The 26,775-nt window shown below is 48.0% G+C and overlaps 1 protein-coding gene and 1 pseudogene across 1 annotated transcript in view; one reads left to right on the plus strand and one right to left on the minus strand.

Moving 5' to 3' along the window:
* Positions 1–26,775, minus strand: part of LOC138559121 (zinc finger protein 268-like) — a 618,574-nt gene that overhangs the window by 347,619 nt on the left and 244,180 nt on the right. The window lies entirely within an intron of this gene.
* LOC138559122 (zinc finger protein 271-like) lies at positions 17,599–19,078 on the plus strand (annotated as a pseudogene).

Genomic DNA, 26,775 nt, shown 5'->3' on the forward strand with positions numbered 1-26,775 from the left:
CTTTGTTTGCATCAAAGTTCACTAGGAATAGACTATTGAGTGTACGCAGACGTGAAAGTGCTATGCAACTCATACCTTCTTTAAAGACTGTGCTCGCAATGTCAATCAATGCTTGATCTAGGGTCAGGTCTTGTGATTTGTGAACAGTGACAGCATATGCAAGAGATAGAGAAAATTGTTCTCTGCATATGCATACGTACATGTCTTTGAAAAGAAGGAAATGTGCTATTGTCTGGCCAATTTATTTAACTTCTGCAAGTTTGTCAAAGTGGACATTGACAAACTGAATGTTGTCATGTGGATATGTTTGGAAGCCAACAACTGTAACAATTGCTCCATTGACTATACCTTGTTCTATGTCAGGGTTAGGTTTTAGAATTACTCTGCAGTTTAGACGCAAAGGGCCTCATCACGAGTTGGGCGGTATCCAACTTTATTTGGGGTAGCACCCAACCATCCGGCAGATCATGGGTTGGGCATTCAACATTACTCCTTATTCCCCGTTGGGTCCATTGGACCCAATGGGGAATTTTCGGTGAAATTACTGTGCAGCAATACCACCAGAGGTAATTGTGCTAAAAAGGGTAATTTATCTGGTGCTTTTACACCCAGCTTTGTGCTGGGGGTAAATATGCCATACTCAAGATTGGGCGGAGTAGTAAATGCAGCAGTTCACTCTTACCGCCGCTTTTAAGGGCTACCGCCCAACTCGTGATGAGGCCCAAACCCAAAACTTTCTCCAAACCGGCTGTGTTGGAGATACATTTTTCTTAGGTATTTAGTCGTGCTGTTGCTTGTTAACACAAAGGAAGCATCATGCTGTGCACTTCTCGTTTGTCTGTGGAGCTGATATGTAGTATGGTTTGCATTTCTTTTTTCAACATTGTCTCGTTGAATTGACTACAGCTTGCAAGGGTTGTCAGTAAGGACATACATTTAAGATTTTGATAAGGTAATTGTGCCAGGACAGCAGGAGCAGATGTGTTTCGTCCATATAACTCATGGATATGTCTATTTAAGATGGATTGGATTTTGCATCTTTAGTAAGCAAACCAGTTATAATGCTTTTTAAAATGTTAGCATATATGTGAGGTCTGCAGACTGACACATGTTTTGAGTCTAGTCTCTGTAGTGAAAATGTTGCCAGAGATTTACATTTCCAATGCTGCCGAGGGTATTGCGGCATTGCTTGTGTCCTAATGTTTTGAAAATGGGTTGGCCTTCCACTGGTGTTAACTGTAGGTGGTCTTCGAAAACAATAACATGTTTTCCTCCAAACAGTTTTTGGTGGGTTTTAATGACTTCTTACATTCTGAGATAAATTAAAGCCAACATGAGGTCAGAAACCATGCTTACTTCATCTATCAGGAGCACTTTCATTTGTTTTAGAATTCTGCGTACTTCAGTAGAAGCATCTGCTGATAATTTGTAGTATTCTAATTTGTTTTGGTGTTCTGCGGGGAGGAGTAGTAGTTGGTGTAAAATTACACCTCCTGTAATTGTAGGCAGCTAAACCTGTGGGGCTGTTTCTGCAGCCGACAGTATGTTGTTTGTTATGTTTTTTAGAAATTTGCTGATTATTTTAATTAAGAATGTTTTACCAGAACCAGCTCCAACACTTACACAGGAGCAGAGGTTTATAATTTGTACAGCTACAGGTTTTAGTTTCATGTTTAAAACCATGTTCAATTTCTTGAGTCATGTCTATATAAATGGTGAGTTGTTCATCATTTAGCTGTGATTCCATCACTGACAAGTCTTCCTCAGATGGTTTATATTGATACAAGGTATTTTCTACCTCAGTCATGGCTATTTCTGCTTCATTTAGAATGAGTGGTTCTCCAAGTGGTTCTTGGCTTCCTGACTGCCCTCAGGAGTGCCTTTGTCTAGTTGAGCTTTAATTTCTTCATTTTGTTGGCATTCATGGTCCATTGTCATTTGTTATACTGCTTTCATTTGCTTTTAATTCAGCTTCAATTGAGTCATAGTCACCTATATAGTCACCTAATAATGTGTTTTCTTTTCTCCAAGCTTTAAAAAGTTGGAGTAGGGCCATGTAATGCAGTTCTCTATGTTGTGAATATTTAAATGATAACTTTATATGATTAATTAGACTGGGTTTGGTGAGATTGAATGTTTGCCAGTTGTCTCATTTGGTGTGACATTGTTTTTGTAGGTGTAGTTTTGGGCAATGTCATACAGACACATGTTTTCCAAAGCAGTACTACTGTTTGGGTTGCATGTGTCAATTAAATTGCTTCTTAACATTTCCTGGCTGTTGGGATAATTTTTGGCTATGTTTTCTATCTCTTGGTAGGATTTTAGTACTCTTTTTTTTCGGGATGAAGCTGGTCCAAGATTCAGCCAGACAAGGGAGGGTGGATGGGCTGCCGGCGGGGCAATGGGAGGGTGGATGGCTGCCTGCGGGTCATGGTCTGGGGTGATGGGTTGCCTGCGGGTCATGGTCTGGGGTGATGGGCTGCCTGCGGGTCATGGTCTGGGGTCATGAGCTGCCTGCGGGTCATGCAGGTTGGGCTGCCTGCGGGGCATGGGAAGGGTGGATGGGCTGCCTGCATGTATTCTGGTAGTGCTCGTGCTGTTCCACATGCGATTGGCCTGGCGCGAGTGGGGTACGCGTATTCCGGGGGGTGCGTGTGCAGTTTCATACGTGATTGGGCTGGCACGTGCGGGGTACACATATTCCGGGGGTGCGCATGCAGTTTCACACGCGATTGTCCTGGCACGAGCGGGGTAGGAGTATTCCGAGGATGCGCGGGGAGTTTTACACATGATTGTCTTGGCGTGAGTGGGGTACGCGTATTCCGGGGGTGTGCGTGCAGTTTCACACGTGATTGTCGTGGTACGAGCGGGGTACGCATATTCCGGGGGTGCGTGGGGAGTTTTACAGGCGATTGGGCTGGCGCGAGAGGGGTACGCATATTCCTGGGGTGCGCATGCAGTTTCACATGCGATTGGCCTGGTGCGAGCAGGGTTACGTGTATTCCGTGGGTGCGCGTGCAGTTTCACACGCGATTGTCCTGGCGTGAGTGGGGTACGCGTATTCCTGGGGTGCGCGTGCAGTTTCGCATGCGATTGTCCTGGCGCGAGCGGGGTACGCATATTCCAGGGGTGTGTGTGCAGTTTCACATGCGATTGTTGTGGCGCGAGTGAGGTACGTGTATTCCGCGGGTGTGCGGGGAGTTTTCTATGTGATTGCTCTGGCACGAGAGGGGTACGCGTATTCCGGGGGTGCGCAGGGAGTAATACATGCAATTTTGCCACCTCAGGGGACCACCCGACACCCCCCGCAGGCCCCGCAGGCAGTCCATGTTAGGGAGAATTCTCTGTATAGGCTAATTTCCCAAATCTAGTGAGTCCCCCAACAGCTTTGCTGGATTTTTGGGGTTTATTTTTTTGTCCTGTGAGACTCTTTTTCTCCCACTCTTAGACATGATTTGAGAATGTCCTTTGACTTTGTAATGTGTTTTATGGGCTATGGGGTCTCTTACTTCATAGGGTTTCATGTGTTTTTGGTAAGTATGTTACACAGCACCCTCAGTGCAGTAACACATGGGTGCCATAGTGACCCCCGAACATAGACTCCATACCTTGGGACTGACTACTGTCTCCCAGGGCATGTAAAGTCACCATTGACTTTAATAGTCTTAAATTGTGAACAGAACCAGTACAAACCATCATATTGTGGAAGTACTGGTAGGGGTAATTAGATTGCCCCTGGGTCTGTTTTTTGATGGGGCACTTTGCAGTCCCCCCTCGTCGAGTTTCTGGCTGGTGGCAGTGGTTACCATGCAAAATATTCCACCAGAATATTTCCTATGTGATTTTCCCATTCATTTTAAACACACCACTTTTTTGGTGCAATGCTAAAGATACTGCCAGGTTATTTAATTAATATTTATCCCCCGGTTGGGTCTTTTTGCCAGGACTTGGTTTTAAAATGGCGTTTGTGTTTGCCTCTGTGACTCCAACCCAAGTTGAGCCCTTTGTTCCACTTTTGGCGGGCTTCTGCACACAAGCCTCCAAAAGTGGTGCCACTCTGTCTGGGTCCACAGGATGTATGGGAGGGGGGAATAGGCACCCTGGACTGAATTGCCTCGGCAACTCAAGTCGCACTCTTGTGTGATTGGCCCAGTGGTGCCGCCCGGCTCACCACTTAGCATGTTTGAGTGACAGCTAGGACTGGTGAATGGGGGTTTTCTGCATAAAAGCAGGACTTTGGGGACTGGAACTTCAGAAGTCGCCACAGGACCTAAAGAATCCGCAGAGGGAGAAGCTGAGCCGACCTGCAACAATGACACCACCGGTGGAGCCCTGCTGAACCGACTCACCACTTCCCGACGACAGAGAAGATCTTCATCCTGGAGAGTCTTCTTCCTTTGAACTGGTGGGGTTAACCAGTTCACCCTCTTTTCGCCTTCCTGGATGGTCTCATGGTCGAAGCGCCCGTGCCAAGCACCCCGGCAGCCAGATAGCCACGCTTCACCACTACCGCAAATAAAAGGGTAGTACCTTTTAACCGAGAAACTCCACGGCTGGTTTCTTCCCTGGCAGTGCAACGACCTCCAGCTTTCCTCCATGTCAAGATCTTCTCTTCCCCTGGACGAAGCACTGACTTGCAACCGCTGCCAGGAACAACTGCCCACGCTGGAGCTTTCTCACCATTTCAGGTACTCTGTCCCGCCGGGTCTCCCTTGCAACAGACTGTTCAAGGTGTCCCGTAAATCCTTGACTCTCTATCCTGGGGTCACCCGGGACCTGCTAACTAACTTTTCTGAACTGATCCAACTCCTTTTGAACTATCTGCAAAGACTTTTAAAGTGTACTTCAACTGTGTGATCTTGGGCACGTTCCGCCTTGCTCTCTCCAAGAGTAGGGCTGGCCTATGAACTTTCTTTCTCTACGGTAGACTCTGCCTTTCTTGACTTGCTGTGGTTCTTTTAAAAGCGTTGGTATTGTGTGCTTTTCTAATTCTGCCTTTTCCCTCCCTTTTTAAATAATTATTGGAGTGCCATCTTGGTTAAGTGCTCACCTCTGTATTTGATAATAAGCGGTGTTCTTTTCCTAAGACTTGTCGAATAATTAATCAGGGTGGTGTATATATTTCTAATGACTGTGTCTGAACTTGCTTGACATATTAGTGCCAGTGTATTTTTACAAGTGTGTTTTTAAATAAATAATGATTTACTTTTATACCAAAGCTCTGGTCAGTGTTTGCTTGTGCTACTGTATTTTTGTACCTAATGTGTATACTCTATATACTGTCTAACTCTTCTTGAGCGAAGTCTGACTGCTCAGCCACAGCTACCAGGTAAATCTGGGTGGTACAGACTGCTACCAATTGGGTTTACTGCCAACACCTGTAGTCTTAAACTTCTTGCAGTGGTCCCGAAGGGAACTGCACAAGTTTCTGTCCATGACCACAGACCATGACCCGCAGGCAGCCTATGACCCCAGACCATGACCGCAGGCAGCCCATGCACCCTCCCCATGCCCCGCAGGCAGCCCATGCACCCTCCACATGTCCAGCAGGCATCCCATCCACCCTGGGCATGCCCCGCAGGCAGCCCATCCACCCTCCCCATGCCCCGCAGCAGGCCATGACCCCAGACCATGACCCGCAGCAGGCCAAATGGCACCATGCACTTTGGAGCCCCAACGCATGTCCCCCTACCCCACCCCCAGTGACGGGCACCTGCCAGCAGGCCCTGACTCATGTCCCCCAACCCCAGTGATGGGTTCCTGCCAGCAGGCCCTGATTCATGTCCCCCACCCCACCCCCAGTGACGGGCACCAGCCAGCAGGCCCCGATTCATATCCCCCACCCCCAGTGACGGGCTCCTGCCAGCAGGCCCCAGCTCATGTCCCCCACCCCCAGTGAGGGGCACCTGCCAGCAGGCCCCGACTCATGTCCCCCACCACACCCCCAGTGACGGGCATCTGCCAGCAGGCACCGACTCATGTCCCCCACCACACCCCCAGTGACAGGCACCTGCCAGCAGGCCACGACTCATGTCCCCCACCCCCAGTGACGGGCACCTGCCAGCAGGCCCCGACTCATGTCCCCCACCACACCACCAGTGACGGGCCCCTGCCATCAGGCCCCGACTCATGTCCCCCACCCCCAGTGACGGGCACCTGCCAGCAGGCCCCGACTCATGTCCCCCACCCCCAGTGACGGGCACCTGCCAGCAGGCCCTGTTAGGCAGAATCCTGTGCAGTTCCCTTGTGGAGCACTACAGAAGATTAAGACTACAGGTATGAGCAATAAATCCCCTTTGGTATCAGTCTGTACCACAAAGATCTAGTTGGTAGCTTTGGCTAAGTAGTCAGACATATCTCAAGAGGAAGATGAGCAGTATTCAGGGTTTACACCATAGGACTACAATACAATGGTACAAGGAAACACTGACCAAAGCTTGCATTAAAAAGAATATATATATTTATTTTACACACCTCTAGTTCAACACATAAATCACAGTTATTAAAGCAAGTTAAAATCAGTCAAGAAAGGTATACACAACTCCCTGGTTAAATTGTAGACAAGTTTGAGCAAGAGTGAAAACTGAGCAAAAGGCACAGTGAAAACCAAACACAAATGGCACTCTATCAATTTCTCACAAGGGAGGGAAAGGACAAGTTATACAGGAATATACTCTTAGACACCCTAGCAACACTTCTCAATAAGATTGTGAACAAGTTTAGGCAAGGCAGTACTTTAGCATGTATAATACTGAGGTGAAAACCGAGCAAAATGGCACTTCAAAAGTTTTAAAAGTGGGAAGGAAAGGGCGGTTATAAGAGTTAGGTGCACCAACACATTTCTAGGTGAGAAGCAATCTAGAGAGGGCAGTTATAACAGATTCAGCCAGAGTCAATAGGCCTGTGCCAGAGTCAGTGGTACAGGGCAAAGAGCCCAGGAGCAAAAATGTTCTTGTAGCTACAGTCAAGTCTTTGTTAAATGATTCGAAAAGGTGGTTGCAGAAGGTGAAAGACAATGTTAGAGGATAGGAGCGGCCAACCCAGCAGGTAGGTAAAGGATTTAAAACACCTTTAGTGCTACCAAACGAAAAGGGAGGCCTGGCGGAACAAAGTACCTTAAAATGTAGAAGAGGCTCCTGCGGTGGCGGTTGTTCCTGGCAGTTCTTGCCGTTCAGGAGATCCAGCAGAGGAAGAGAGACTCTCATTGTGGAGGAAGGTTCGAGTTACTGCACTGCCCAGGGATGAAACCAGCCGCAGTGCTGCCAAACAAAATAAAAGATAAGCTCCTTTAAATCACGGTCCGGATGGACGGGTGCCTGGTTATCCGGTCTCCGAGTGCAGGGCACTGGCGATTCGACCAGGCAGGTCCTGCAAGGCGATTGGCAAACTGGTTGGCCCCACCAACTCAAGGGAAGAGGGCTCTTGCAGATGAAGATCTTCTCTCGTCGTGTGGAGAAAAGTGGTGAGACGCTGCAGCAGGGCTTCACGGGTGGTACAGATGTCTTTGGCTTCTCTCCTCTTCGGCTTCTTAGTTCCAGTGGCAACGTCTTGCTCTTCCAGTCCTCAGGACCCTGCTTTTATGCAAAAAGATCCCCATTCATACAGCCTAGCTGTCACTCACACCGTGGAGTGGTCATCCTGGCGGGAGATCCTCCAGCCTATCAGGACAGAATGCAACATGGGTTGCTGAGGCAACCCTGTCCAGCGGTCCTACTCCCCCTCCCACACAATGGATCCACCCCAGACTCAGTGGCGCTGAAAGGAGGGCTTCTTGGCAGAAGCCTGTCAAAAGGACAAACAAAGGATCCCCGACCTGGGTTAGGATCTTAGAGAAAGACACGAGAAAGAATTTATATAAAAGTTCTGGCAAATAAAACCTACCGGAGTAATGTTAATATAAAAATAACCCAGCGGTATGTTCGAGGCTGTCAGTAAATGTGGTAGCCTGGAACAATGGGAAAATCCCATAGGGATATTTGTGTTTGAATATTTTTGGTAGTAACCACTGCCACCAGCCAGAAACCTTTGAGAGAGGGACTGTACGGTACCCTCTCGAAAATGAACATAAGGGAAAAACTATGAACCCTTGCCAGTACCCCCATAGTAAGATGGTTTGTACTGGTTTTGTTCATAAAGAGTGACTAGTAAAGTCAATGGGGACTTTACATGCCCTGGGAGACAGTAGTCGGTCCCAGGGTATGGAGTCTATGTTTAGGGGTTGCTACAACACCCCTGTGTCACTGCACTGAGGGTGCTGTGTAACACCTGTGGATAAAGATGGTTCCTATGAGGGTGAGATAAACCCCATAGACATTAAACACACAAATAGCCTAGAACACACATAACAAATATGCCTAAGAGTGGGGAAAAGGGTAACACTCTTAGCAGGAGAAAAAAACAAACCCTTCAAATCCAGCAAAGCTGCTGGGGGACTCTATAGGTAAGGGAAATTAGCCATAGAATGAGAATTCTCCCTAACACTCGCCCCCCCTGACTAAGGGACAGGAGAATCTAATCCGCTCCTGGATGAGTCTCTTACCTCTAGTCGGTTATAAACATCCTAGAGAGACCATCAGCATTTTGGTGGTAAAATCCTGACCTGTGCTCAATAGTAAAATCGAACCCTATGGAGTAAAAGACCCCATAGCCCATAAAACACATTACAAAGTCAAAGGACATTCTCAAATCATGTCTAAGAGTGGGAGAAAAAGAGTCTCACTCTTAGCAGGAGAAAAAAATAAACCCCAAAAATCCAGCAAAGCTGCTGGGGGACTGCGTAGGTTTGGGAAATTAGCCCATACAGAGAATTTTCCCTATAACTCCCCCCCCCCCCCCACCAGACTAAGGGACAGGAGGATTTAATCCACTCCTGGATGAATCTCATACCTCTAGACGATGACATACATCCTAGAGAGACCATCAGCATTTTGGTGGTGACACCCTGACCTGTGCTCAATGGTGAAATGAAACCCTTGGAGGCAGATTGACCATTGTAGCAGTTTTGGGTTTTCCGCTTTCATTTGCATTAACCATCTCAAGTGCTGGTGGTCTGTTTGAATAAGGAAAGTAGATCCATACAAGTATGGTCTAAACTTCTTCAAAGACCACACAATGGCAAAACATTCTCTCTCAATAGTTGCCCACCTTGTTTCAGGTTCCTTCAGTTTCCTACTGATGAAGCAAATAGGCTGCACCCTACCTTTCTCATCCAGTTGACTGAAGACTGCACCTATACCTATATTGGAAGCATCTGTTTGCACAATGAAGGGTTGGTGGTAGTCAGGAGCTCTGAGAACTGGAGCTTGACAAATGGCTTTCTTCAGAATTTCAAAGGCCTGATTGCACTCATTCCATTTGAACTTTTTAGGGAATTTTGGAGAGGAGATTACATTCAGAGGAGAAGCTATGGACCCATAGTTCTCAATGAAAGTCCTGTAATACCCAGTGAGGCCTAAGAAGGCTCTCACCTGGGTTTGAGTAGAAGGAGTTGTCCAATTTTGCACAGCTTCAATCTTGCTTAGCAAAGGCCTTATTTCACCACCTCCTACCTCATGCCCAAGGTAGACCACTTTACTCCGACCAATCTGGCATTTACTTGCCTTTATGGTCAGATGGGCCTGTTCAAGAGCCTGCAGAACATATCCTAGGTGGTCAACATTTTCTTTCCAAGTAGGGATGAACACTGCAATGTCATTCAAGTATGCCATGCAGAAGTCCTCCATCCCATTCAGAACCTGATTAACCATCCTTTGGAATGTAGCAGGTGCATTTTGTAGTCCAAAAGGCATAACCTTAAACTGGTAGAGGCCTACTGGGGTGGAGAATGAAGTTTTCTCCTTGGCATGGTCAGTCAGTGCTATTTGCCAATAGCCTGACGTGAGATCAAATGTGCTGAGGAATTTAGCTGAAGCAAGTCTATCCACCAGCTCATCTGTCCTTGGCAAAGGATGGGCATCAGTCTTAGTGACTGCATTTAGAGCTCTATAGTCCATACAGAATCTCAACTCCTTGGATCCTGCTTTTGGTACTAACACAACTGGCCTAGACCATGGACTAGTAGAGGGCTCTATTATCCCGAGATCAAGCATCTTGTTGACCTCTCCTTTGATGTGGGTTCTTACATTTTCTGACATCCTGTAACCCCTGCTTTTGACAGGTAAACAGTCACCAGTATTGATATCATGCTGGCCCCAAGGGGTCAAGCCTGGTGCTAGAGAAAACAGAGGTTCAAATTGTTTTAACACAACTTTGCACTCTTCCTGTTGTTCAGGTGTCAGATTAGAAGAGAGATTAACTCCTTCTACTTTCTCATGTAAAGGTTTGCCTCTGAGGCTGGGGCCTCCACCAGAGTGGCAGCTCCTTCCACCATGAAGCTGCTTCCTGCAGGGATAGTGACAGACTGTCCTTTGGGAATGGTGGCCTTAGTCATATCCCCCACTTTCAGCAGCAGTATCTTCTCTAGGATGCCCCCTTCTAGTGTGGCCATGATGGGTGCCCCCACCAGAACCACCAGAGTGGCAGCTCTTTCCACCATGAAGCCGCTTCCCGCAGGGATGGGGACAGACATGCCTTTGGGAATGGTGGATTCAGTCATGTCTTCCATTGTCATCAGCTGTACTTTCCGTAGAATGCCTCCTACTAGTGTGTCCATGCCGGGGGCCTCCACCAAGACCGCTAGAGTGGCAGCTCCTTCCACCATGAAGCCGCTTCCCACAGAGGTGGTGACAGACTGTCCTTTAGGAATGGTGGCTTCAGTCATGTCCCCCAATGTCATCATCAGGACCTTCCACAGGATGCCTCGTGCTAGTGTGTCCATACTGGTGGCCTCCTCCAGGACCACCAGAGTGGCAGCTCCTTCCACCATAAAGCTGCTTCCCGCAGCGATGGTGACAGACTGTCCTTGGGATTGACCAGAACTCGGATGATTTCTTTGCCGCCTCTGGGGCTTTGGTACATCTTGCCTCATCAGTGTTCTTCAGCATCTGAGCTGTTTGTGGAGGTTAACATCTCCTAGCTCACATCCCTTCAGCATTCACAGAAGCTCCTCTCCCGGGTTTGTCATTTCCCTATAGTCCAAAGGCCCAGTAGATCTTCAATCACTCTCCCTCTTAACCGGGAGTCCCAGGATATCTACATCTGGCCCCAGAATGACTACCCTGCCACACTTGCAGCAGAAGGTCAGTGGGGCATCCATATCTGGATACTTTTGACTCATGGTCACTTGTGTACCCCTCTATTCAGGGGGCTTCTGTGTCAGGATACTCTTGCAGCTTGGTCCCTTGGGTACCTCTCTATTCAGGGGGCTTCTGTGTCAGGATACTCTTGACTCATGATCACTTGCGTACCCCTCTATTCAGGGGGCATCCATGTCAGGATACTCTTGAAGCTTGGTCCCTTGGGTACCCGCCTATTCAGGGGGATTCCGTGTCAGGATACTCTTGACTCATGGTCACTGAGTATCTATTCAGGGGACTTCCATGTCAGGATACTCTTGAAGCTTGGTACACTTGGGTACCCCTCTATTCCCGGGGCTTCCATGTCAGGATACTCTTGACTCATGGTTACTTGGGTACCACTCTATTCCAGGGGCTTCCATGTCGGGATACTCTTGAGTCATAGTCCCTTGGGTACCCCTCTATTCAGGGGGATTCAGTGTCAGGATACTCTTGAGTCATGGTCACTTGGGTACCCCTCTATTCAGGGGGCTTCTGTGTCAGGATACTCTTGAGTCATGGTCACCTGGGCACCCCTCTTCAGGGGCTTCCATGTCAGGATACTCTTGAAGCTTGGTCCCTTGGGTACCCCTCTATTCAGGGGGGTTCCATGTCAGGATACTCTTGACTCATGATCAGTTGGGTACCCCTCTATTCAGGGGACTTCCATGTCAGGATACTCTTGACTCATGGTCACTTGGGTACCCCTCTATTCAGGGGGCATCCATGTTGGGATACTCTTCACTCATGGTTACTTGGGTACCACTCTATTCAGGGGCTTCCATGTCAGGATACTCTTGAAGCTTGGTCACTTGGGTACCCCTCTATTCAGGTGGCTTCCATGTCAGGAACTCTTGAAGCTTGGTCCATTGGGTACCCCTCTATTCAGGGGGCTTCCATGTCAGGATACTCTTGACTCATGGTCAGTTGGGTACCCCTCTATTCAGGGGGCTTCCATGTCAGGATACTCTTGAAGCTTGGTCCCTTGGGTACCCCTCTATTCAGGGGGCTTCCATGTCAGGATACTCTTGACTCATGGTCAGTTGGGTACCCCTCTATTCAGGGGGCTTCTGTGTCAGGATACTCTTGAGTCATGGTCACTTGGGTGCCCCTCTATTCAGTGAGCTTCCATGTCAGGATACTCTTGACTCATGGTCACTTGGGTACCCCTCTATTCAGTTCATATCCACAGCCCCTTTTCTCTGCTCTGAGATGCTTGGCCAGAGGTACTCCCACTGCAGGAGCATCCATCGTCTGCTTCAGGTCTTCCTCTCCCTTCTGCATTTCTTTGTGGTCACATCCTGTGGTGGTTGACTGCTTCATGGGCATGAGTCATGACATTCCACTTTGATTTGTGGTCTTGATATGTGTTGCCTTCTGGATAGATTACCATAAAGGTTGGTGAATTTTCCTTCTGCGTTGCATTATCTGGTCTTCTCTGGTCCCAGTGAGTACTTGCTCCACAAGGGCGACATCCAGTTTTGATGTGTGGCAGCATCTGTGTGACATGAGCCAGTTATAAATGTGACTCCATGTGAGTCACATACACTGGGAGTTTCTCACCTCTGCTGTTCAAATACCATAGGGGAACCTCAGTCCCAGATTCTGAATGTTCTAATGCTGCCGCGTAGTGAGCACTTTCCACACAGATACATCTGGCCCTAGGGTGCTCAAAGTGGCTGGTCTCAGCTGCTTCTCCTTGTAAAACCTCAATGATTCTACCCCATTTTTGTCCTAGACTGGCAGGTTCCTTCCTTTTCCACAGGAATGGCCCTATCAATCCATATCTCAAACTCTTCCTCTCAGCGGGGCATCCACTTGGCTCTCCAGAGGTTTGCCAGATTAATCTATTCCAGAGTCTTTTTAAGAAGCGACTAGAGAGCTGGTGGTCTTGTCGAGGATCTTTAGAGTGAGTCTGGAAACAGACTGATGTGACTCTTTCTGTGGTAATGCCTCCATTGCAAGGTTCAGGGTCAGACCTTAGTATCAGCCCAGCTCAGGTGGTTGATGTGAATGTCCTGTGCAGTCACAGCCTTGGCTGGCACCTTCGGAAAACATGAAAGATTCCAGTCCTTTGCATTATTTAGCAACCATGCAGCAGCTATCATCCACAAGTCCACGAGCCATTCGTTCAGAGGCTAGGATGGCATCAGCAGGGTTCAAGCTAATCTCACTAATACACTGCCATGCATCTGCTATCTGGGACTATTCCACTGGCCATTCGTTCAGAGGCTAGGATGGCGTACCAGCAGGGTTCAAGCTAATCTCACTAATACACCGCCATGCATCTGCTATCTGGGACAATCCGACTAGCCATTCATTCAGAGGCTACGGTGGCTTACCAGTAGGGTTCCAGCTCTTCTCAACATTGAGCAGCCCATCAGCTGCTTCTTTTGCAAGTCCACTATCCAATGGTTCAGAGGCTAGGATGGCGCACCAGCAGAGTCCAGCCCTGGTCAACTATATGCTGCCATAGAGCTGCTATCTTGAACGGGTCCACAGTTATTCGTTCAGAGGCCATTATGGCGTACCAGCAGGACTGGTTGATGTCAGTGTAGCGGGATAAAAATGAGTGTCCTTTCACTAACCATCCATTCAGCTGTTATGGTCCATTCCCATGCTTCAAATGCAAGTATCTCTACCTCAGCAGTGGCTCCAGGTTAAAGCTCTTTTTAAAAAATGTAGCTGGTGTTTGATGCACTCTATCACCACCTTGTGTCACCCAAGGGAAGTAAATAATGGCAACTGGGCGATGAGGGCTGTGGTGACCGATCTCCCCCAATGTTGGAGGTAAGTGCTTCTCACCTGTGCTGCAGAGAAGATCTTGGACACTGAAGCTCAGGAGTGTGGAACAGGACACTTCCCTCAAACCCCCACTATTATGTAACCACTAATCCTAATGGCAATTTAAGGGAAGGCTAATAACTATCCCCTCCTTCCCCAAGGACCATCAACAACTATCCTGCCTAGTAGCCACTTCACCCTAGATACTCCTATGCTAAAAGAGATTATGAACACACCAGCAGCAGCACTGGTGAACTTTGCATAACCACCTCCAGCAGCAGGTACTCTTCCTCTCCCAGGGGCCATCCACATTCACACCCACTAGGCACGTCACCCTAGATACTCCTATCCTAAAAGAAATGATGAACACACCAGCAGCAGCACTGATGAACTCTGAAGAACCACCTCCAGCAGCAGGTGTGCGTTCTCCCCCAAGAACTATCCACATCATTCTTGCACATCAGGCACTTCACCCTAGATACTCCTATGCTAAAAGAGATGATGAACACACCAGCAGCAGAACTGGTGAACTCTGCAGAACCACCTCTAGCAGCAGGTGTGCTTCCTCCCCCAAGGACTATCCACATCATTCTTGCACATAAGGCACTTCACCGTAGATACTCCTATGCTAAAAGAGATGATGAACACACCAGCAGCAGCAGCAGCAGCACTGATGAACTCTGCAGAACAACCTTCAGCAGCAGGTGCTCTTCCTCCCCCAGGGGCCATCCACATCAATCCTGTCCACTAGGCACATTATAATATATACTCTGATGCTAAAAGAGATGATGAACACACCAGCAGCAGCACTGGTGAACTCGACAGAACCACCTCCAGCAGCAGGTGAGCTTCCTCCCCATGGGCCATCCAGGGGCCATCACCTCATCACTGCCTCTACCCACTTTCCCTTTGAGGTTCCTATGCTAAAAGAGATGATGAGCACACCACCAGCAGCAGCACTGGTGAACTTTGGAATAGAACCACCTCCAGCAGCACTTGTGAGCTTCCTCCCGCACGGGCCATCCAGGGGCCATCGCCTCATTCCTCCCTTCATCCACTTTCCCTTTGAGGCTCCTATGCTAAAATAGATGATGAACAGAACAGTAGCAGCACTGGTGAGCTTTGGAGTAGAACCTCCAGCAGCAGATGAGCTGGGGAGCTGCCTAACTTATCCTTTGATGGCTGTGTCAACAGTTGCTTTACACCCGTGCTGCTGATGAATAGGTCACCAGCACCTCATTGCTGGTGCACTTTTCAGTTTAAGAACTAGAGCAAGCAGTGTGACCTGCCCTCTGATGCACACTACTGCACTGTTTATACCCCACAGGGGGCTGATGCAGGGACACCCCAGCACTTGTGATCTCTGCATTAGCACCAGATGAACCAGAGAAAGCAGTGTGACCTGCCCTCTGATGCACACTGCTGCACTGTTTATACCCCACAGGGGGCTGATGCAGGGACTCCCAGCACTTGTGATCTCTGCATTAGCACCGGATGAACCAGAGCAAGCAGTGTGACCTGTCCTCTGATGCACACTACTGCACTGTTTATACCCCACAGGGGCTGATGCAGGGACACCCTAGCACTTGTGATCTCTGCATTAGCACCTGATGAACCAGAGCAAGCAGTGTGACCTGCCTCTGATGCACACTACTGCACTGTTTATATCCCACACCAGCACTTGTGATCTCTGCATTAGCACTGGATGAACCAGAGAAAGCAGTGTGACCTGCCCTCTGATGCACACTGCTGCACTGTTTATACCCCACAGGGGGCTGATGCAGGGACTCCCAGCACTTGTGATCTCTGCATTAGCACCGGATGAACCAGAGCAAGCAGTGTGATCTGTCCTCTGATGCACACTACTGCACTGTTTATACCCCACAGGGGCTGATGCAGGGACACCCTAGCACTTGTGATCTCTGCATTAGCACCTGATGAACCAGAGCAAGCAGTGTGACCTGTCCTCTGATGCACACTACTGCACTGTTTATACCCCACAGGGGGCTGCTGCAAGGACACCCCAGCACTTGTGATCTCTGCATTAGCACCGGATGAACCAGAGAAAGCAGTGTGACCTGCCCTCTGATGCACACTACTGCACTGTTTATACCCCCACAGGGGGCTGATGCAGGGACACCACAGCAATTGTGATCTCTGCATTAGCACCGGATGAACCAGAGCAAGCAGTGTGACCTGTCCTCTGATGCACACTACTGCACTGTTTATACCCTACAGGGGGCTGATGCAGGGATACCCCTGCACTTGTGATCTCTGCATTAGCACCAGATGAACTAGAGCAGGCAGTGTGACCTGCCCTCTGATGCACACTGCTGCACTGTTTATACCCCACAGGGGGCTGAAGCAGGGACACCCCAGCACTTGTGATCTCTGCATTAGCACCAGATGAACCAGAGAAAGCAGTGTGACCTGCCCTCTGATGCACACTACTGCACTGTTTATACCCCACAGGGGGCTGATGCAGGGACACCCCAGCACTTGTGACCTCTGCATAAGCACCAGATGAACCAGAGCAAGCAGTGTGACCTGCCCTCTGATGCACACTACTGCACTGTTTATACCCCACAGGGGGCTGATGCAGGGACACCCCAGCACTTGTGATCTCTGCATTAGCACCAGATGAACCAGAGCAAGCAGTGTGACCTGCCCTCTGATGCACACTACTGCACTGTTTATACTCCACAGGGGGCTGATGCAGGGACACCCCAGCACTTGTGATCTCTGCATTAGCACCAGATGAACCAGAGAAACAGTATAACTCTGCCTGTACTGATACACTCCACACTTTCCTCTTGCACCCCAAAGGGTGGTGAGTAATAGGCAGGCAGTGACCCCAATATTTGAAACAACCTGAGGAACACATTGGACGACTGACATTTGGTGCTATCAACATGGTGTATTCAGTCACGTGGCCCCAAACAGAATTTGCCAAACAACAAAAATACTTCCCCTGCATTCTAGCCAATAGCACCACAGGCCTTGACTTCCTCTTTAGGGGTACCCCTCACCCTATAACTCAGCAAGGTAGGTGCTTGCCCCAGGCATCTGTATTCACCTTGCGTGACCCAGGTTCAAATCCCAGTGGTGCTGACTCAGCATTTAACCCTTCCCGGTTTCTTTCCATCGAGCACCTTTACATTGGGAAATAGCATCTGTTATTACAGCGTTTGGAACCCAGCATGAAGCGCTATATATAATGTGATAGCAATGTTAGCTATTATATTTCACCTACTGTAAGATTTGGCAAACAGTCTGAAAGCCCCCCTCCCCCTTCCCCTCCTTAATTCATGCACTCACTGGCCATTATTTCTCATTTACAGGTGAGCAGCAGTGATAACTGCATCAACCCTTGCAGCAGAAGTACAGCACTACAAGTCAACTGAGGGAGAGTGATCAGACATCACACTGATGCTCGATGCATCAGAACACCCATTCTGCACTGCATCTCTGCTCTGAACCTGCATCCCTGCTCACATCAGATGATCTGTACTGAGAACAGACTAATACAAGTGTGCTGAGTTCAAGAAGGCATCACCCAAACCTCACACTTGTACAGATATCACAGCATCCTGCTGGCAAAATGACACAGTGTACTGAGCGTGAGAAAAGCTTTAGTCATGGCTCCCATCTATCCAGGAATCAGATGTTGCAGATGGGGGGGAAACCACACCTGGGTAGTGAGCGTGAAAAATGCTTCACTCTAAGCTCTCATCTGTTAGCAAATCAGGGGATCCATGCTGGGGAGAAATCATACCAGTGCACAGAGTGTGGCAAAAGCTTCACTCAAAGCTCCACTCTGTTAGCACATCAGAAGATCCATGCTGGGGGGAAACCATACCAGTGCACAGAGTGTGGCAAAAGCTTTACTCAAAGCTCCACTCTGTTAGCACATCAGAAGATCCATGCTGGAGAGAAAACGTACCAGTGCACGGAGTGCAATAAAAGATTCAGGCATTGCTCTTCACTTTCCAACCATAAGAGGCTGCATACAGGAGAGAAACCGTACCAGTGCACAGAGTGTGAGAAAAGCTTCACTCTGAGGTCTAATCTGTTATCACATCAGAGGATCCATACTGGAGTGAAGCCATACCAGTGCACGGAGTGCGAGAAAAGCTTCACTCATCACACTAATCTGTCCAGGCATCAGATGCTGCATACAGGAGAGAAACCGTACCAGTGCACAGAGTGCATGGAAAGCTTCACTCAGAGCTTTAATCTGTCCAGTCATCAGATGCTGCATACAGGAGATAAACCATACCAGTGCACAGAGTGCAATAAAAGCTTCAGGCATTGCTCTTCTCTTTCCAGGCATCAGAGGTTGCATACAGGAGAGAAACCACACCAGTGCACAGAGTGTGAGAAAAGCTTCCATCTGAAATCTAATCTGTTATCACATCAGAGGATTCATACTGGATTGAAGCCATACCAGTGCACGGAGTGCGAGAAGAGCTTCACTCAGAGCTCTAATCTGTCCAGGCATCAGATGTTGCATACAGGAGAGAAACCATACCAGTGCACAGAGTGTGAGAAAAGCTTCCCTCTGAAATCGAATCTGTTAACACATCAGAGGATCCATACTGGAGAGAAGCCATACCAGTGCACAGTGTGCAAGAGGAGCTTCAATCAGAGCTCTCATCTGTTATCACATCAGAGGATCCATACTGGGAAGAAACCATACCAGTGCACGGAGTGCGAGAAAAGCTTCACTCAGAGCTCTCATCTGTTATCACATGAGATTCTGCATACTGGAGGGGAAACCATACCAGTGCACGGAGTGCAAGAAGAGTTTTAGTACGGGTTCTTCTCTCTCCAGGCATCTGATGCAGCAAACTGGGGAGAAACTGTAATGGTGCACAAAATGCATGCAAAGCTTCACTCTGGGCTCTGACCTGCACACACCTGAAATGGTCCACGCTGGCAGGAAACTGAACCAGTGCACAAGAAACGCTTTGCTCAGAAGTCTGCTTTATGCGTCATCAGAAGATCCATTCAAGTGAGAAACTCTGAGCTATGAGGTGGGATATGGGCCGTCATCAGAAGATCCATCCAGCGGTGAGGCCTACCAGACTTGTAAATACAGAAGTCCCAGGTTGCTCATGGGGAAAGCATTGAGGAGAACATGTACAGATAACCTGTAAGATTATAATGCAATAAAAAACTGGACTGGATGAACAGCACGCCACTGACATGGATCTTGGTTGCTGCAGTGTATGTGCTAAACCACATATTTATGTGTACAGGTAAAGCATTCATATATTGCTTCATTGTGTCATGAAGAACCTTTGCTTATGTCATTAAATTGAGTTGCAAATTACAGCTGATAGCCCAGCCTCATTCTGCATAGAAATGTCAATGTTAAGTGTGAAATACCTTTCTCCAGTACAGAAAGGCCAACTTTGAAAGATCCCAACATTATTTTTTGTTTGTTTAAAAGGTTTAGGATAACATAAAGACCAACATCTCTATTCCTTTATTTACTATAGAATTTCATGTCTGTATAATATGTAAATCCTTTAAGAAGCAATATTCATTATCTTATTCTAAAAGTACTTCTTATCTTTAAGCGATAAAGAGAGTCTCACGGCACTTAATGGCTGTCCCGTGTGGCGACTGTGGGCTCGCAGGGTCCCATTCTGGTGCATGTATCCGCAATGTGTTCGTCGTTCTGTACATGCACAGTCCTGAGGGCTACACAGTTGCTTCCGCTTGCCCTTCAAGCTTCGATTTCGCCCTGCAGCACTATTTCAGGAACCGAGCCAGTTGGCTCAGCGAGCCTCAACGCGGTTCATGGCTAGTCCATTTGCTGCACCTTTACGCTCCTTGTGTTCCTTGTTTTGCCTTGCCCTGCTCGGCGCCTTTCTTTTGCCTTGCCCTGGATGTCTCTTGCCTCGCCCTGGATGTCTCCTGCCTTTTCCCTTGCTTTCCTGCTCCTTCCTATTGATTCCTTGCAAGCATTTTCCCCTGTTTACCCTTTTGCTCTGAGTGCCTGCCTTGATCCTCTTATTCTGTCTGTTCCCCGTTTGTCCTGGGGATACCCTCTTGCCTGCCAGGGCAGTCTTTTGTTTGGTTATATGACTTTCTGCCTGTGGTACCCACCTAACCTGCCTCCTTCATCTGCCAGTGTACCTGTGGAGCCCTTTTTGGTTGTGCCCAATTGTGTAATGTCCTGGCCGTTTTACAGCGTTTCACAGACATCTTCTCCGATATTATTGGTTTAACCATCTGAGTCTACTTGGGTCACATTTTATTTTTTTTGGTTTCCCTTCAAACACCACGTATTACATGTCAAGCAAGTCCTGCAAAGATTGCCCCAGAACCATTTATTAGCCAAACCTGAGAAATTTATTTTTCACCAGGAACAGATGGAATTCCTGGGATACATTATCAGCAATGTCGATATTCAAATGGTTCCTAATAAGGTCCAAACTATTCAAAAATGAAAGTTTTCCCGGTCGACCTCAATACTGACCGCTCTGACCAGTATCAAGGTGCATTTTCTTTGGGGAGACGGAGCCCGGATGGATTTTGAATATTTTAAGACTACATTCATGTCTGCACCATTTTATGCCATCCCAATGAAGTACTACAGTTCATAGTGGAAACCAACGCTTCCAATGTTGCCGTAGAGGCAGTATTGCTGTAACCCATCCAGGAGATGTGAACGGTACATTCCCATTGCCTAATATTTATGAAAACGGACTACGAGTGAGTAGAACTATTCTGTAATCAAAAAAGAACTATTAGCCTTAAAAGCTGCATTTGAGCAATGGTGTCATTATCTCCTTGGGGGTCAATTTATCGTGGAGGTACGAACCGACCATAAGAACCTGCAGTATTTACGGTTCTTGCATTGCCGAATGTCCAGACAAGCCTGTTGGGACTTCATCTTTTCCTAATTTGACTTCAAAGTGATTTACAGCCCCTGTGAAAGGAATCAGAAAGCTGATGCCCTGTCACATTCCTTGGAGACCGTACCAGTTATACAAGAGAACAAAACGCTGATTCTCTCCCCAAAACGCTTCATGTGTCGGGCATAACTATACCTACAGACCTTCCTACGAGAAACAGCAACATACTCATGGAAGCCTGATCTTCTACAAATGTCGGACGTTACCGAATGGAGTGGATTGCTGTTCTTTTGGGGATGGCTTTACATACCGACGACAGCTCTTCGGTCTGTGGTACAACACAGTTTCCATGATGCCAAGATGAGTGGACACCGTGGGGTGAAGGCCACAAAAGAGTTAATAGCGTGACAGTTTTGCAGGTCAGGATAGGCAGACCAAGCACGCGACTACGTGAGTACTTGTCCGGTCTGTAACCAGAATAAGACCATCCACAAATGTCCATTTGGATTATTACAACCCACCGTAATTCCACAGTTTCCCTGGCACACTATAGCCATAAATTACATTATTGAACTTCTTGCATCTGACGGCCACACTTGTATCAAGGTGGTGGTGGACTGCTTTACAAAGAACACCCACTTCATACCCCTGGTTTCCATTCCTACTGCAACCCAGACAGCATAGGTATTTTTACACAAAGTCTATTGTCTGCATGGCTTACCCGAGAAGATGCTGTCTGACCGGAGCTCTCAGTTTCTTTCCAACTTCTGGATTCAATTGTGCAAACAACTAGGTATCCAATGGGCATTAAGCTCTGGCTATCATCCCCAAACCAACGGGTAGACCGAGCGCACCAATCAGACCCTGGAGCAGTATCGGTGATGCTATGCAAATGCCACCCAAGAAAATTGGTACCGTCAACTGGGTGTGGCAGAAGTGGCATCCAATAATGCCATACATTCAACCACTTTTCTGAGTTTCTTCTACTGCTCCACTGGGCAACATCTGAAACTACATCCTCTACTGCCAGTAATGCCCAGTCCCATTGCGGCTGCAGACATTGTGGTGGCTCGGATTCAGGAGCAACATCTAAAGGCCAAGGTGGCCTTGGCAGATGCACAGGATTGCATGAGTGTACAGGCAGACAGGAGACATACACCAGAACCCTTGTTTCAGGTAGGAGACCAGGTTTGGCTTTCCTCTAAGAATTTGCCAGTCAAGAATCCCCCCACTAAGCTGGCTACCAGCTTTTTCGGTCCTTTTAAGATCATAAAATGAGTGTCCTCAGTTGCTTTCCGCCTACTATTACCCACGGCCTGGCGGGTGCATCCGGTCTTTCATGTATCCCTTTTAAATCCATGTCAAATGATGCCCATGGCCGTTCCTGCAGGGTGTGCCGGAATTTGAGGTAAAAGAGATCTGTGACTCGCAAATCCAGCGTGGAGTGCTTCAATATCTGGTTGATTGGAAGGGCTATCCTGCCATTGATCACTCTTGGGAGCCTTGTTCCAATGTCCTTGCACCATGCCTGGTCCACATGTTCTTCTGCAGGTACCCGGGGAAGTCCAGGGCTCTGGCCCTTCCTGGGAGGAGGCATAGTGTCATCCCACTTACCTGCCATCTTGTGTGGCAAATGGGGGCTCGCAGGGTCCCATCCTGGCACATGTATCCACAATGGGCTTTTTCTGCAATGGTACCCTGCAGTGTTCCACTCATTGGGGAGCTGCCATCATCTCTGAACTGCGCGTGCACTGACAGCTGTGTTCATCGTTCCACGCATGCGCAGTACTGAGGGTTACGCAGTTGCATCCGCTTGCCCTTCACGTCTTGCTTTTGTTCTGCAGCACTATTTCAGGAACTGAGCTGGTTGGCTCTGTGTGTCTCAAAGCGGTTCCTGGCTAGTCCGTTTACCGCACCTTTATGCTCCTTGTGTTCCTTGTTTTGCCTAGCCCTGCTTGGATCCTGCCTTTTGCGTTGCCCTGCTTGTCACCTGCCTTTATCTTGCCTTCATGCTCCCCCTTGATTCCTGGCCAACTTTTTCCCCTGATTCCCCTTTGCTCTAACTGCCTGCCTTGATCTTCTTATTCTGCCTTTTCCCTGTTTGTCCTGGGGATCCCTCTTACCTGCCAGCCAGTCTTTTGTCTGGTTATCTGTCTGCCTGGTGTACCCACCTAGCCTTCCTCCTCCATCTGTTGATGCACCTGTGGAGCCCTTATGGGTTGTGCTCATCGTTTTCCTCTGGCTCAACCCAAGTTACCATCTGCCTACTTGCACCATCATATTCGCTGTGACCTGCCCTGTCAGTGCTTGCACTGTTACAATACCATGCAAATTAGGAAAGTGCTGTCCCATGATGTTGGGAATCAACTCAGCACTGACCCCTCTTCCTGAATTAGGGTAGGGTGTTGGGTTAGTTCTCTTCTCTACATCAACTTCTCAAGTCCCCTGTTATCAGTCTGGCTTCAAGATCCAAGCAAGAGGTCCAGCGAACATGTACGCAGCACCAGCGTGACACTCAGTATAACAGAGAGCAACAAGGAATTGACGAGTCATTAATATATGAATAATTCTTGAATTAGCTTCAACTCACCATTGAGAACTTTCATAATTCCTCAATACTCCAGAATAACCTCCACGTGATGTGCCTCATTATTATTATTATTATTATTATTATTATTATTATTATTATTATTATTATTATTTTTATTATTATTTTTATTATAACGTGCCTTAGATTTCAGGAAAGGCCAGGCATTTTCCACTTCTGGGGGGCACCGATAAGACTTTGGCAGGACACAGTGGTGCTTTTTTAGAAGCCAACAAAGCACATTAAAGCAATAAACTCAAATTACTTGGGCTGGGCTTGCTGGGCTTGCCTTACAGCTGAGCTAGCCCAGTAGGGCTGTTCTGGCCTTCATTGGTATGTGATTCCCTAATAGGACTGAGCAACCATTAAAAGGCTTGGGATTGCCGTGGTAGGGAATGAGCAATGGTCTTGCTTTGACAGAGATGGGCTTTCCTTGACAATGATGGGCTTGCTTTGATAGGGATAGGCTATCATTACTAAGACTGGGATTCTCTTCACTCTGCTGGGCTTCCCATGGTACCGTTGTAGAGGTGGACCTGACTTGATAGGACTGGGCTTCCCTTGATAGGACTGGGATTTCCATAGCTGAGATGTAGGGATGGTCTTGCCTTGATATGGCTGGGCTTGGATTTTTATGGATTGTCTTGCCTTGATATGACTGGACTTGCTGTAATAGAGATTCCTAAATAAGGTAGTCCCACCTTGATAAGGCTAGGCTTTGCCTGGATAAGGCTAAGCTCACCTTAATAGGGCTCAGCTTCCCTTAATAGAGCTGTGATTTCCGTAATAAAGCTGGGCTCACCTTGCTGGGGCTGAGCTTGCCTTAATAGTGCTGAACGTGCCCTGATATGGCTGGACTTGCCTGGATAGGGCTCCGGTCACCTAATAGGGCTCAGCTTCCCTTAATAGAGCTGTGATTTCCTTAATAAACCTGGGCTCACCTTGCTAGGGATGAGCTTGCCTTAATAGTGCTGAATGTGCCCTGATATGGCTGGACTTGCCTGGACAGGGTTATGGTCACCTAATAGGGCTCAGCTTGCCTCGATGGGCCTGGGCTTGCCTTGATATGGCTGGATTCACTTTAATAAACCTGGGCTTACCTTGCTGGGGCTGAGCTTGCTCTAATAGGGCTCAACGTGCCCTGATATGGCTGGACTTGCCTGGATAGGGCTCCAGTCACCTAATAGGGCTCAGCTTGCCTTGATGGGGCTGGGCTTGCCTTGATATGGCTAGATTCACTTTAATACACCTGTGCTCACCTTTCTGGGGCTGAGCTTGCCTTAATAGTGCTGAATGTGCCCTGATATGGCTGGACTTGCCTGGACAGGGTTATGGTCACTTAATAGGGCTCAGCTTGCCTTGATGGTGCCGGGCTTGCCTTGATATGGCTGGATTCACTTTAATAAACCTGGGCTCACCTTGCTAGGGAGAGCCTGCTTTCATAGGTCCTGGCTTGTCTTAACTCTTCTGAGCTTGCCTTAATAGTACTGAGCTAGCATTGCAAGTGTTGAGCTTGCCTTAGTAGGGATTCAGGAATAGGCTTGTCTTGATAGAAATGGCCTTTCCTTGATAACAACGGGTTTTCATTAATAGGGCTGTGCTTGCCTTATTAGGAATGGGCTTGCATTAATAGGGCTGGGCTTTCCATGGCAGCGATGTAGGGATGGGCTTGACATGATATGGCTGGACTCGCTGTAATAGGGCTGATCTTCCCTTAATATGGCTGAGCTTGCCTTGATAGGGATGAGCTTGCTTTCAAAGGGATGGGCTTTTCTTGATTATTCTGAGCTTACCTTAATAGGACTGAGCTAGCCTTAAGGGTTGGGCTTGCCTTAGTAGGGATTGCGGAATTGGCTTGCTTAATAGAAATGGCCTTTCCTTAATAAGGATGGGTTTTTCTTATTAGGGCTGTGCTTGTCTTATTAGGACTGGGCTTGCATTGATAGGGCTGGGTGTCCCTTGATAGGGCTGGGCTTCCCTTTATAGGGCTGAGCATTCCATGGCACAGATGCAGGAGTGGGCTTGACTTAGATTTGTATGGATTGTCTTGCCTTGATATGCCTAGTCTCTTGGTAATAGGGCAGATCTTCCCTTAAGATGGCTGAGCTTGCCTTTAATATGGCTGAGCTTACCTTCATTTACGCAGACCAGAACCCCCCTGCCCTCGCATTTCTTGTTCTACACTTGCACATTCCAAATGTCACAATGCCTAGTTTGGAGGAGCTTTTTTGTATCTTTCTCCCTTATCCCCTCCACGCCCGTTTTTTGTCTTGTGGCACCTTGAAACTCCATTTTTTGTATAGGCTCTTTACAAATATCCAATAAATAAATACATATTTTTTTAAAATAAGGCCTTCCTGCCTCGATAAGGCTTTGCCCTGATAGGGCTAGCTCATCTTAATAGGGATCAACTTGACGTAATAAAGCTCTGATTGCCTTAATATGGCTTAATTCGACTTTATAAGGTTGGGCTTGCCTTAAAATGGCTAGATTCACTTCAACAAAGCTGGAGTCATCTCGCTAGGGCTGAGCTTGCCTTAATACTGCTCAGCTTGCACTGATATGGCTGGACTTGCCTTGACATGGATGGGCTTGCCTTAATGGTGCTGGGCCCACCCAGATATGCTGGACTTGCCTTGATAGGGTATGTTTACTGTGATATGACTTGACTCACCATACTTGGGCAGCGCGTGACTAAATAGGGCAAGGCTTTTCTGAATAGGGCTGAACTTGGTTTGATAGGGCTGGGCTCACCTTGATAGGGCTTGGCTTGCCTTAATAGGTCTGGGCTTGCCTTAATAGGTCTGGGCGAGCCGTTATATCAATGGATTCACTTTAATAAAGTTGGGCTCACCTTGCTAGGGCTGAGCTTGCCTTAATACTGCTGAGCTTGCACTGATATGGCTGGACGTGCCTTGATATGCCTGGACTTGCCTTGATATGGAGGGGCTTGCCTTAATAGTGCTGGGCTCACCCTGATATGGCTGGACTTGCCTTGATAGGGCTAAGCTTGTTGTGATATGACTTCACTCACTGTACTTGGGCGGAGCATGTCTAAATTGGACAAGGCTTGTCTGAATAGGACTGAACTTGGTTTGATAGGGTTGGGCTCACCTTGATAGGGCTGGGCTTGCCTTAATAGGTCTGGGCTTGCCCTGATATGGCTGGGCTCGCCTTGATAGTGCTGGGCTTGGCCTGTTATCCACCCCCCCTGGCACCAAACGCTTACTTCCCTTACTGCACATAAGATCTACAAGGGAATCAATATAGACAGTGCCAGTAATAGCTGTCCAGAGATAACTAACATTTTTACCGTCAGAGA

This window comes from Ambystoma mexicanum, unplaced genomic scaffold (assembly GCF_040938575.1).
Source record: "Ambystoma mexicanum isolate Mex_15411 unplaced genomic scaffold, UKY_AmexF1_1 Mex_scaf39, whole genome shotgun sequence".
NCBI classification, from domain to species: Eukaryota; Metazoa; Chordata; class Amphibia; order Caudata; family Ambystomatidae; genus Ambystoma; species Ambystoma mexicanum.